The following is a 13,455-nucleotide window of genomic DNA, read 5'->3' as shown; positions in this document are numbered from 1 at the left end:
CTCTCTCTGCCTGCCTGTTCTCCCTCTCTCTGCCTTCCTGTTCTCCCTCTCTCAGATGAGCCATAAAACCCTAAATCTGCGTCTTTGTCTGCGTCCGACCTTTACAATCTGACCTCTGACCTCCCCATAGTGACTTCAATGATCTCTATAGGTTAGTTCAGCTATTATGATTATTGATTTCTATTAAAATCTTCAAAACTGTGTGTGTGTGTGTGCGCACACATCTCTGTGTGTGTGTGTGTGTGTGTGTGTGTGCACGTCTGTGTGCGTGTGCGCGCACGTCTCTGTGTGTGTTCGTGCGTGTGTGTGTGTGCGCGTACGTCTGTGTGTGTGTGTGTGTGTCTTAGTACAGGTACACAGTGTTCTTGTTTTATGTTTGGCTTGGTTGATAGTCAGAGTGTAGGAGGAAGCTGTCAGTGTGCGTGTGTGTGTGTATGTATGTGTATATATGTGTGTGTGTGTGTGTTTGTGTTGTCAGAGTTGCCTGCCCTATGAAGGGATTAACCCTGTGGGAGTTCCACTGCACTCTTGTGTGTAGCCAACTGTGCTGTCTGCAGAGGCTTCCCACACACACACACGCACACACGCACGCACGCACGCACGCACGCACGCACGCACGCATGCATGCACACGCACACACACACACTCTGCTGTGCACACACATGGACATCACTAAGACGCTTCACCACTGTCACAAGCCATGTACATGTTTACATTCTCACTTAATCCCTAGTTGTTTCTCTCTCTCACACACACACACACACACACACACACACACACACACACACACACACACACACACACACACACACACACACACACACACACACACACACACACACACACACACACACACACACTGGTAGCCCAGAGAGTGAAGGGATGAAGTCTCAGAGGTTCAGCTTGGCAGGGAAATCCTCCTCTTGTCTCCATAGCAACAGTCACAGCACTCCGCCTGCATTCCATCACACTCCTTACCAGTCTTCCCCCGTGTGTGTGTGTGTGTGTGTGTTGTATTATTCATGTCTGCGGCGCTCTGCGTGTCTCCAGTGTTTCCTGCTGCAGCGTCTCCTCGTCCTGACGGACTGCGGCGCCGACGCCTCGTTGCAGTAACGGCGGCTAACAGGTGGAGCAGCGCCGCCGTCGCAGAGAAGACGGAGACGCTTCACTTCCTCAAACCCCGAAGGAGACGTTTTATTTGTCAGATGGCTCGTTTAGTAATAGAAACCACAGCGCGGCGCCAGGATGAGGCAGCAGGAGACGGGCGGCGAACCCACGCACGGCGTTAAGAGTGCAGATGGCTCCGGCAGCAAATGAGAGAGTAAATGGGCAAGGGGGGGGGGGGGCGAAGGACACGATGCTCACTGAGACGGGATGGAGAGGACGCATCAGAGGAGGCAGGAGGCAGGAAGCAGGAGACAGGGCCCTGTTTGTTTTGGGTCGACTCAGGCCACAAACTTTGTGTTTGAAACCTGAGCCGTGTGATCGCTCCACGTTCAGGTCTCTGAATGTTTGGGTAACGAGTCGACATGGAGATCAGGTTCTCTCTCTCTGTGCCACCTGACCGCCTGTCTGTTCTGCCCTCCCTCCTCCTTCTGTCCCGGCCCGTCTCATTGGGTCTGTGCTGAGCCAGGGGGCGGAGCCTGTGCTTGTCTGCCCCCATGCCACACACACACACACACACACACACACACACACACACACACACACACACACACACACACACACACACACACACACACACACACACACTGGTTCAGAGACGTCTTCCAGTCCCCACATGGCTCTGTGAGAGAATGGAGGCCATGTTTGTTATGAGTGTTATAAGACATGTAAACATTGTAGGAGGAAGTGTGTTTGTGTGTGTGTGTTTGTATTTGTGTGGGTCACATAAATGTCAGGCGTGAGTGTGACTCAGCCATCTGAGGCCTCCTCTTCTTCTCTCCCCTTTCCCCTCCCTCTCTCACAGGTCCTGATGGTCGTCGACAGCGACCCAGAGAGCTTCCTGCGCCAGCGTTTGCCTTTCCTGTCCTCGCTGTCCCGGCAGGGCGGCGCCGCCACAGCCTACGTTTGTCAGAACTTCACCTGCGCCCTGCCGGTCACCGACCCGGAGGAGCTGCACAGGATGCTGCTGGACCAACATGCCGAGACGCAGAGCGAGTGACGGCTGGAGCGCTCAGACCCACGCCTGATCTCCATCATGATCACAGACACCCTGACCTCCTGACCTCCAGACCCCCCGCTCGTAAAGATTGCGCCCGTTTGCATGCGATAGGCTGATGTTAGGAGAAACTGCTGAAGCTACGGCGACTTAACCCTTAACTTAACACAAAGAGAAGAATAACAGCATCTTTATGCTCCACCCACATTCTGACAAGAGGGCGGGGCCATCCAGACTAATGGAGCACAGAGAGAGAGAACAGCTGAGAGCTGAGGCTCTGCTGCTGTAAATGTCCTTTTAAGGACACACACACACACACACACACACACACAGCAAACATGCAGCACTTCAACTTGTAAAGAATCAAGCGGCCGCTTGTTAAGTCAGAGATAAATACAGAGGCTTAATAGATCACCGAGGATGAGGAGGAGCTGCTGTCCTCTGCTCAGGCAACAACAGAGACACGTGTATGTGTGTGTCTGTGTGTGTGCGTGTGTGTGTGTGTACATTTATCAGTGCCAATATCACCTGCAGTCAGCTGTGTGTCCCTGAGTGAGTGAAGTGTTTCCTTCTTCATCATCGTCTGCTCTCATGCTCCTCGTCTTCTTCGGGTCTGGATCTGCAGGTACACACACACCGTCACACTCACCTGGAGGAAACGCCCTCACTGTGATTGATCTTGATTTGATTTGATTTTGTACTGAACTCAACACGAATAAACCACAGACACACGATCTGAGTTGTTGATCAATCAGTTTGATCAGTTTGATCAGCTGATCAGACAAACTGAATCAAATATGGACTTTATTAATACTCACAGAAATGTAAATAAAGATAGAGATGAATATTGTGGAATATAAACAAATGTTATTCACTAAACTAACAAAATAAATATGAAGAGGAAATATCACAAATAAATGTTTTAAAGGAAGACGACCGAAAAATGAAAAGTTTTCTCTTTGAGTTGGAACAAGATCAGAAAATACACACACACACACGCACACACACATACACACATACACACACCCCAACACACACATACACACATACACAGACACACGCACACAGACAGACACACACACACACACACGCACACACAGAGAGAGACACACACACACACACAGAGAGACACACACACACACAGAGAACCCCACTGTTGTTTTCCTTTCTTGCCTCTTCTCCCTGCAGGCTCAAAGAAGGTAATGTAAACTCTCTGTGTGACTGTGTTGAAGAGAACTGTGTGTGTGTGTGTGTGTGTGTGTGTCTCTCTCTCGCTGTGTGTGTGTGTGTGTGTGTCTCTCTCGCTGTGTGTGTGTGTGTGTGTGTGTGCACGAGCCAAACAGATGGGCCGCTGATGGCTGCTGATGGCGCGGCGAGGGAAGTCTGTCTCAGCGGCTCTGGAGCCTCAGGGAAGGAGCAGACGAGAGGAAGAGACGCAGGACAACACGCCAACGCCACCATCATCTTCCTCACCACCTCACACACACCCAGAACTAGCCACCTGCCCCCCCTCCCCCTCTCAGGTCTGGCTCGGGCCTCCTCACCTCAGGAGAGAGGGGAAGTCACTTTGGCAGATGGAAGCAGAGGAAGAGGAGGAAGTGAAGCTCAGTGAGGGAGGAAGAGAGACGGGGGCATACGGGGATAGAGACGGGGAGAGAGGGAGACACAGAGCTGTAGTCTCTGTCCCTTTGTCTCCTCAGGGTTTGTGTCCCTGTCTCCTGCACTGAAGAACACCTGCTGCAGCTGCAGCTCTCTGATCCTCTGCAGCTCCTCAACAATCAGGCTGCGTGTTTCTCTGCCGCTCAGCTTCTTCTTCTTCTCTTCTTCTCTTCTTCTTCCTCAGCTTCTTCTCACAGGACATTTGTTGTGTAGGCTCGTTTGGCCTGGCAGGAGGACGGAGACGCTGCTCAGCCAGACCGTGGGCGGCGTGTCGGTCACGTGTGCACGCGGACACGCACACGCTTATATGGTCACAGAGTTTGGTTCAGGAAGGACTTTAGTTTTTAAGTGTGTGTGTGTGTGTGTGTGTGAGAGAGATATGGCTGCTCTCTTTCAGTGATAATGAGGCCACAGGGGGCCGAGTGGAGCGACACACTGGCTCAGAGAGGGAGAGAAGAGTAACCAGAGTGTGTGTGTGTGTGTTGTCTGTCCCACTGCATCATGGGAGCTGTGACTCTTTTCCTCTTGGTTTTGATCATTTTCTCTCTAAGTTGATGAGTGTGTGTGTGTGTGTGTGTGGCTCCAGGGGCCGAGCGTTGGCTTGATTTCCTGTGCAGGTTTCATTAGTGCAGTTATTGATCGGGCGTCCATTTAGCAGAGTTTTTAAAGGAGAGGTTAATTTACTCTTCATCACTTTGACATGAGGGCCGAGCTGCAGCAGAACCAAAACCCAAACAAAGCAACAACTGGCCCCAGAGTCTGAACCGGACCGCACAGGAACCAGGGTGAGGAAGAGGAAGAGGAAGAGGGGGGGGAGTGGGAGGACTAGTTCATCATGTTAGCCTAGTTAGATGAAAGCAGGAGGAGGACACACTCCTTAAACACTCCATCAGTCCTTCCTCTCTCGTTGGTTCAAGGTTTTGCGGACCAGAACCAGACTGGACCAGAACCCAGCAGAGCCTCCTCAGTAAAGGTCAAAGGTCACGTGGACACAAACACTGACATGAAAGAACTAAAGACCTAAAGGGAACTTCCTGTAAGCTCATCTGAGCTGAAGTTAGGACTCTCATGTGTTTGTTTATGTTTCTGTCTCAGCTCAATCAGGACGTATGACGTATTATATGCGATGCTGACTGCCAGAGTGTTTTCTTCTTGTTTCTGGGCTGAAGTGTGTGAAGTGGTGGTTGTGTGTGATAGAGTGTGTGTGTGTGTGTGTTGGCTCAGCAGGCAGAGGTGGAGGTCACGGCGCCGCCCGCCTGTGTCCGAGACATTTCCTTGACATTTGATGACATTTGTGGAGTAGAAGATCTGAGTTCATCAAGAAGCAAACAGGAGGAGGACGGTAGTTAACAAAGGTCAACAGGCTGCGGCCATCTGCTGTGATGGCACCGGCTGAGGGGAGGTGCATTATGGGAAGGGGCGACGGCGGTGGTCATCTCTGAGAGGCTGAGAGGAGCAGAGCCCCGTGTTGTTGCTGCATGTCCTCCACTGTCATGACATGACCCCAGTTTGACTCCAGTCTGACCCAAAGCTCCGTCTGGATTGGAACCTTCCCATGACGCTCACGTGCACGTCGCCACGAGGCACGACGGCGCTGTTTCTACACTTTTGATTGCTGAAATCATTTTAATTTGCAGAGGCCAATGTAGCAGAACCTCGCATGCAAACCACATTCCTAATCAGATCAGATCAGATCAAAGAGCCCACGTTTCTCCTGCATGATGTCACAGACACAACCACCGGACCTGGACCTGAACCTGGACCTGGACCTGGATCTGGATCTGGATCTGGATCTGGACCTGGACCTGGACCTGGACCTGGATCTGGACCTGGACCTGGACCTGGATCTGGATCTGGCTCTGTGTGAAGCACCAATATAAAGACACACTGCGTCCCTGAACGCCTTAAAGAACCTTCACGCCCCCACAGCCTCACATCAGGGGAGGATTAGAGCCCAGACGGAGAGAGGAGAGAGACAGGAGACACACACACACACACACACACACACAGATTAATCTAACTTCCTCTCCGCCGCTCTTCCTGACTGTAATTCCCCTTAAAATCCATCTGATCACATGTTGGGCCTCGCCGTGCACACTGAGCACAAACAAACAGCTCCTGATTAAAGCCCCGCCCCCCTCCCTCATACATCCACAGTGACACTGATCCGGCTGCAGGCGGCGCTCTCTCTATTGATGATTAGATTACAGCTGCGTCCCCATCAACAGCCCGTCTGTGTGTGTGTGTGTGTGTGTGTGTGTGTGTGCAGCTGCAGCCGTAATGAGGAGACGCTCTCGCCTGATTGGCTGAGCTTCACTGGAGGTTTGTTTATGCAGGATTCAGACTTTATTGAAAATGTCACTTTGATGCTTGATTGTGTAAATTGTGCTGATTTGCAGTCGCCCGGAAATAAGGAGTGAGACTCGTGTGGAGGCTGGAGAGACTGTGCGGGAATGTTGTGCACGCTCCCGGCCCCTGGAAGAGCAGGCCGGTAAAATGGGAGCGGAATTCCTTTTTGATGAGACGTCTAAACTGCAAACAGGGCCGAGACCGCAAGGAATCATTTTCCTCCTGGACAATCTGCAGAAGAGAGTGAACACTGCCTGGCTCCTCACTGTAACTCAATCCAGACCAGACACACACACACACACACACACACACACACACACACACACTCCTCTCTCTCTCCTCTCTCTCTCTCCTTGCTGAGGTTAATGGTGTGTGTCCGTGTGTGTAACGTGTCTGACAGAAGGAGAAGCAGGAAACTCCATCACATCTCTGGAGCAACAAACACACTGATCTGATCTGTGTGGCCCTGCAGGTGTGTGTGTGTGTGAGTGTGTGTGTGTGTGTGTGTGTGTGTGTGTTCCAGGTTGGGCCCATCTGTTCCCGGTGCCTCTCCCTCCCTTCCCGTCCCTCTGATCTTGGTCCAGGTGACTCCAGTCTGTCCGCCTCCATCGCGGCAGACGACCTCATTAACATGAAGAAGAAGAAGAAGAGGCGTGATCGTGGCCCATCTGCACCGAGCCGGGGTCATGTCCCATACACATGCAGGGTTCCGCGTGTCCACCAGGGGGCAGTGTGACATTTATGCATCAAACCGATAAAGAGTTCTGGAAATGGAAACCCCAGATGAAAGGAGTTCATCCTCCCGTGTTCATCCGTCTCCGTTAACGCTTCATGGTCGCCTCAGATGTTCCTGGCCCCGCCCACCTTCTCTGGCTTCTCCTCCTCCTCCTTCTTGCCATGCATTCTGGGTCTGCCCGTGGTCTCCTCCCAGCTGACGCCTTGGATTGTGAGTAACGGAGCCATTTAGACGTTTACGTGAGGAGACGATGGAAGGAGGAAGACTGTTACTGCAGCAACATGGAGACGTGGAAAACACACACACACACACACACACTCCTCCATTCCTCCTTCACTTTTCCATCGTTCATTTAATTCCAACACTGGTTTCATCACGCAAATGGAATTATTGATCTCCTGCTCAGTCGCTCATTTCTGTTTCAGACAAATGTGGAAGCCCCGCCTCCATTTAGTCTTCATCATGAAGCGTGTAGCCCGGGATGGAAACACCAGCTCACGTGTGAGGCCTGCAGGTGAATGTGTGTGTGTGTGTGTGTGTGTGTGTGTGTGTGTGTGTGTGTGTGTGTGTGTGTGTGTGTGTGTGTGTGTGTGTGTGTGTGTGTGTGTGTGTGTGTGTGTGAGAGAGAGAGAGAGAGAGAGAGAGAGAGAGAGAGAGAGAGATTGGCAGGTGGTCAGGCTGCTTGTCAGGTGTAATTGGCAGGTCGCAGCTGTAGATGATGTCTGGGATCAGAGGTTTGGAGCACACACACACACACACACACACACACACACACACACTCTGTCACAGTAATGACGCAGCACAAAGAGACTTCTGGACGTCTAGACAGAAAGGAGAAGTTCTAAAGTCCACTGACAGTTTTCAAAGTTTTACGCTCCAAGAATCAATTAATCAATCAATCAAATCAGACAACAGAATTATTAAAGAAAGAGAAGAACATAATGTGTGTGTGTGTGTGTGTGTCATCAAGGTCTTAATGCAGGATCTGATCCATTATGGTCTTTATTGATCAGGAGGATGAACTCTTCTGCTCCAATGAGGTAAGAGAACTTTGTGTTTCAATCAATCAATCAATCAATACCAGTAAGTGACTGAGCTGTGAAACACTGACTTACAAGATAAACAAACAAAAAGAATGTGAGATAAAGTGTGTGTGTGTGAGAGCCACCAGCTCAGTGTTCAGTGTGTGTGTTCATGTCCCCGTGTCCAAGGTTACCGTGTGGGTCAATGCCCCCCCCCTGCACAGATCGATAGCTGTGATCTCTTCTGCCTCTGCTGAGTGGACACACACACACTAACACACACACATACGGCCGGACGCTCGGCCCACACAGCCAGAGCTCCATCTGCCCCAGTGCATCACACACTCCTCTTCCTCTTCCTCTTCTACCTTTCCCAGTTGGATCCTTTCACTCTTCATGTGTCCGTATCATCTCATACTCTCCTCTTCCTCTACCTCCCTCCACACTTTCTCTCCTGCCTTCACCTTGCTGATGTCTTCCTCCCTCGTCTTCCTCACCTCCCGTTGGCCTTTTTGTTTTCTGCATTCTTCCACTTCCCTCTTCTCCTTCCTCTCCTTCCTCTCCTTCCTCTTTCTCACCCTCATGTCATTACCAGGAAATAATTAATGAAGTGTTGAAAATGTTCCGCTCTGCTCCGTAACCAAGGTTACCGCCACATGAATCAGAATGGGTGGGATCACGTGTGAAGTTTAGGTGGGCTGAGCCTCTGAGAGCTTCACTCCACCAGGCTGGACTCTAACGTGCCTCTGCTCCCTGAGACACACACACACACACACACACACACACACACGTGATTCATGAATTGTTTTGGCGTGCCGTGTGTGTTCAGATAAACTGCCTCGCTCGTTCTCTTCTCTTCACCATTCGTAGAGTAAATAGAAAGCTGAGGTGGCAGTGGCCTGTGTGTGTGTGTGTGTGTGTGTGTGTGTGTGTGTGTGTGAGTGAAATGACATTAATGTGATCAAAGTTGGCACAACTCTAGGTTTTCCTCCTCCGAGTCCAAACTTCCCGTCCCCTCCGGTTGGTGAGAAGCTGGTAGAGGACTTCTTTGAGGACTCGTTTGAGGACCTGTTTGAGGACGTCATGGGGACTGGACAGCGTTTGGCACAAAGGGTTAAATGTAAGAGGAGCACAGGGGGGAGGAGGGAGGATGATGATGATGATGAGGATCAATACAGTGATTTCCTCTGCTGGACAACCTCATGAGGAGTCGATCAGCGAGGACAATCACACACACACACACACAGATCATGGAGTGTGTGTGTGTATCAGATCTCCTGTAATGATAAGGAGTGACACACACGGTGATCACATCGACTTTCTTCCCTGTAGAGTCAAATCTGTTTCAGAGGTCAGAGGTCAGGGTCAGGAGCTCCTCAGGTTCAGTGTGTTGATACACATGTTGTACAAATGTTACCATCCTCTCTTTCTGGTTCCTCCACTAGGAGGCGCAGGAGGCTCCTGGGGTCGTGACCCGGTCCCTCCCGTCAATGAGGTCGGTCGCCTTGGTGATATGAAGGTGAGCGGGAGTGAGTGAGTGAGTGAGTGAATGAAGGAGTGAATGGGCATCTGCACAAACACAGACCCCCCCCTGCCCCCACACACACACACACACACACAGCATCCCCCCAGCGGCGTTCACTCCCGCTGATGAATGGCGCTCTTCGCTCCCACTGGCCGCCGCCATCAGACCTCATTCATCACAGCTCTCAGACTCACAGCCACTCCATGCTTTATTCAGTTTTATGAATAATAAATGTATAATTGTTGAGTTTATAATGAATGAATGCTGCTCTCTGATTGGCTGCTGAGCTTCACTCACAGTGAGTTTGTGTTTCTGACCCTCAGGCTCTCCACCCAAACAACACCAGGTGTGTGCGACACGTGTGCTTGCTCCTCAGGACCGAGGCGAGGAGAGCGAGGGACGACACGAGGAAGAGGCGAGGGGGCCAAGACGACGCCGGACCACCTGGAGACGGAACGGTACGTAAACAAGACGTCAGAACAACCAGCTGCTGTGTGAGCGTACAGATGTTCCCATCACTGAGGCGACCAGGCTGTTTACTTTACCCACAATCCATAGCGTTGACCCTCAGGCTGGCGTGGGAGCAGAGGGAGTCGTCACAGCGACACAAAGTGTTGAGTTTGTATTCATGAATTCAGAACAGAGACGATCAATACACTTTAATAGCTCTGTGTTAACTTTGTACACAATGAAGTAATCAGTCCAAACGAGCCGCATTGATCCGCCTCTCTCTCTCTCTCTCTCTCTCGTCCGTGTGTCGTTGGTGTTTGCAGGTCATGCGTGTGTTTGCATGTGACTGTGTACTTTCACACTGAGCTGATCCCCTAGTGGCCGTCAGCAGTCATGTCTCAGTGCTCCTCTCTCTCTCTCTCTCTCTCTCTCTCCCTCTTCCTCCTCCTCCTCCTCCTCCTCAGCTCCCTAAATATGACAGATAGTTTTGCTGTGGTGTGTGTGTGTGTTGTGACTTGTCTGTGAGCTAATTGGATGGCGTGTGAGGGGCCTGTGGGGGCCCTCAGGGTGAGATGCTGGGCCCCCTGTGCTTTCACTGATGAGCCGTTTAGCTTAATGGCTGTGTTTGACTCTAAGCTTCAGTCTGCAGCTCGGTGTTCCCTGCACTACAGCCCACTTTAGCTTCCTATTGGATCATTGGGACGTTTGAGTCTAAACAGCATCGAGCTCATTCCTTCACCCTGGAGTCTCTCTGCTCCTCCTGTGATCTACGGCGGCTCCACAGTTACACCTGAGCAAAAGGATGTATTACATGCGATGCTGACTGGCATACTGAGCTCAATAGAACAAGAAATATGCAGAGTGTATTCCCCTCTGAGCTTCATTACTGATGTGTGTGTGTGTGTGTGTGTGTGTGTGTGTGTGAAAAAACACATAAGTGGTTCAACATGTGGTGCCGGGGTCAGTGAGGGACGGCTCAGGCTCACTCTCTGTCACTCTGGACCATGTGGACCTCACAATGATCCTCTGAGCCAATCACTGATCCATACTCTCAGATGCCATCACTCCGGCGCTTCTCATTGGCTGCTGCTTGACGATCAGATTCCAGCTGTTCGCCCCCCCCTCTCTCCCCCCTCCCTCCCCTCCGCTGGTGGGCGCAGACGGGCGCCTCCCTCTGCCAATGGAGACGCGGGAGCAACTCTGGCTCGGCGCTGGTTGGCGGAGAGCTGCGCTGGGTGGGCGGGGCGTGAGAAGTTGGGCTCCCTCATCCAGCTGTGCGAGGCTCGCTGATGGACGGAGCCGAGCGGGGCGCAGTGAGGAGCAGACGGCACAGCGAGCAGGAGACCCGCCACCATGGAGCTGCGCGCCGTTTGCGCTCTTTAGAGTTTTTTCCGCCGCTTTCCGCCGCTCGTCTTCGCCCGGACTCAGGATGCGCAGCAGCGGATCTGTGCGTTACAACGCCGATGCGGGATTCGCGCTGAAGACAAACCGCCTCTGGATGCCGTGAAAAGTAGCGGATTCCTCATTTGAAGCAGCGGAGAATCAACCGGTCGATGATCCAATCCTCCTGAGCTGCTCCGGTGCTCGGCGGCGCTTTGGAGACGGAAGGAATCCGAACAAGTTGGTGCGCAAAATACGGAGCGAGCGCCGCCAAAGTGGACATGAAAGCCGCGCAGAGGCAGGAATATATCTGAGACCCCCGGAGAAGCTTGGACACGGAGACAGGAGACACGGGAGACAGGAGACACGGGAGACAGGAGACACAGGACACAGGAGACACAGGAGACACAGGAGACACAGGAGACAGGAGAGACAGGAGAGACAGGACCGAGGAGACAGGACACAGGAGACACAGGAGACACAGGAGACAGGACCCAGGAGACACAGGAGACAGGACCCAGGAGACAGGAGACAGGAGACACGGGGGCCCGCCGCGCCCGAAGAGACGCGACCGCGCAGCACCACCTGGAAACTATACGATCCGCAGGACGCACGGAACCACAGACCCTCTCTGTCCTCCTCTCCTTTCCTCCTCTCCTCCCCACTTCATCTCTCCTCTCCTCCTCTTCATCTCTCCTCCTCCTCTTCCTCCTCCTCACGGTCCGGAGCCTCCAGGCTGGTGTGGACTTCACCCGCGGCACCAAAGCCCAAAGTGATCATGCGATGAGCGGGCGCACTTGGGGCGCATCTACCGGGTCCATATCAGGTAAAGACTCCTGCGCCACACGGACGGAGGCGAAGTTCGGTAACGAATCGGAACAACTGATCCGTGCGTTGTTGATCAGAGCGGGTTTGGGTTTAGATCGGGTTCCGGAGCAGATCGATCTCCCGGTTCTGCCCGCCGCTCCGTTCCTTCCTTCACTCCCGGATTCTGACCCGGGAGTGAAGGAAGCACGGACTCTTTGTTCTTCTGTCGGTCTGTCCTTTAAATCACACAAATGTTCTTCATCTCCTGTTTGTGTGCGGAGAAGCTTTAGAGCTCAGATCAACCAGGAGAGAAGAGAAGTTTAGATAGAGAGAATCTGCTGCTGAAGAGCACGGAGAGTCTTCCTCTCTCATCCGTGTGTGTGCGTGTGCGCGTGTGTGCGTGTGTGTGTGTGTGTGTGTTGTGTTTCATCATAAATATACTTGTTAATGTTGTAAATCATAATGAATTCACTCTCAGCTCCTGAAACTCATTAAGAACCAATCAGCCTCAGCTCACAGAGATGAAGACATGATGGAGAAACAAACCAGAGCAGCCTGGAAATACAACATGAAAGACTCTGTGTGTGTGTGTGTGTGTGTGTGTGTGTGTGTGTGGTGCGTGTGTGTGTGCGTGTGGTCGTGGCGCTCATTGACCTCATGTTGTCGGTTGCAGGAGGTGAATGATGGCGGAGGATGGAGGCGGGGCCGATGCCAGGGGCTCGGAGGGTCGCTCCTCTCTGCCCAGGACCTTCATCCGGCTCAACGATCTGTCCGGGGTCGGGGTCGGAGGCGGGGAGAGCGGCGAGCCGGAGCCGGCGTCCCCGGCGCCCGACGGGATCTCCACCGGGGGCGGGGACGAGGCGTCTACGGGCGGGGAGGAGCTGCCGTACCCCACCCTGGCCCCGGTGGTCTTCTTCTACCTGAAGCAGAGCACCAGGCCCCGCAGCTGGTGCCTCAAGATGGTCTGCAACCCATATCCTTTTGTTCACTGATAGGAGTCATGGCAACCGGTCTGCACCTGTGGCAAGGTAGGACACACCTGCTGCACAGCCACACACACACACACACAGAGGAACAAGGAGAGGTGTGTGTGTGTGTGTGTGTGTGTGTGTGTGTTGATCTGCTCCTGTTTTCCCGTCACACCAACACGTTTCTGACTGAATATCATCAAATGGCTGTCCAAGTGTTTGTGTGTGTGTGTGTGTGTGTGTGTGTGTGTGTGTGTGTGTGTGTGTGTGTGTGTGTGTGTGTGTGTGTGTGTGTGTGTGTGTGTGTGTGTGTGTGCTGTCACGAGGTGTTTAGTGGAGATCAATAGATTTCCTCTCCTCTACCATTGATCCCAGCAGTGATCAGGCAGTGGTGAGTG

General features: G+C 52.4%; 2 long non-coding RNA genes across 2 annotated transcripts in view; both read left to right on the top strand.

The window, feature by feature from the left end:
• LOC142990792 (uncharacterized) overlaps positions 1 to 2,585 on the top strand; it is a 6,659-nt gene extending 4,074 nt beyond the window's left edge. The window contains exon 2 of the long non-coding RNA XR_012960829.1: positions 1,970 to 2,585. This is a non-coding gene — a long non-coding RNA (uncharacterized LOC142990792). The remainder of the gene's footprint in view (positions 1 to 1,969) is intronic.
• A 6,791-nt stretch (positions 2,586 to 9,376) lies between these two features.
• Positions 9,377 to 12,841, top strand: LOC142990791 (uncharacterized). Its single transcript, XR_012960828.1, has 3 exons — positions 9,377 to 9,446; positions 9,776 to 9,910; positions 12,763 to 12,841. It is a non-coding gene; the product is annotated as an uncharacterized LOC142990791 (long non-coding RNA).
• Positions 12,842 to 13,455: the final 614 nt, after the last annotated feature.

Source organism: Genypterus blacodes, unplaced genomic scaffold, assembly GCF_046128005.1.
Source record: "Genypterus blacodes isolate CSIRO-AG114 ecotype Tasmania unplaced genomic scaffold, CSIRO-AGI_Gbla_v1 ptg000754l_1, whole genome shotgun sequence".
Lineage (NCBI taxonomy): Eukaryota > Metazoa > Chordata > Actinopteri > Ophidiiformes > Ophidiidae > Genypterus > Genypterus blacodes.
The sequence above is the reverse complement of the archived record's forward strand: the minus strand, read 5'-3'. Positions and strand labels throughout refer to the sequence as shown.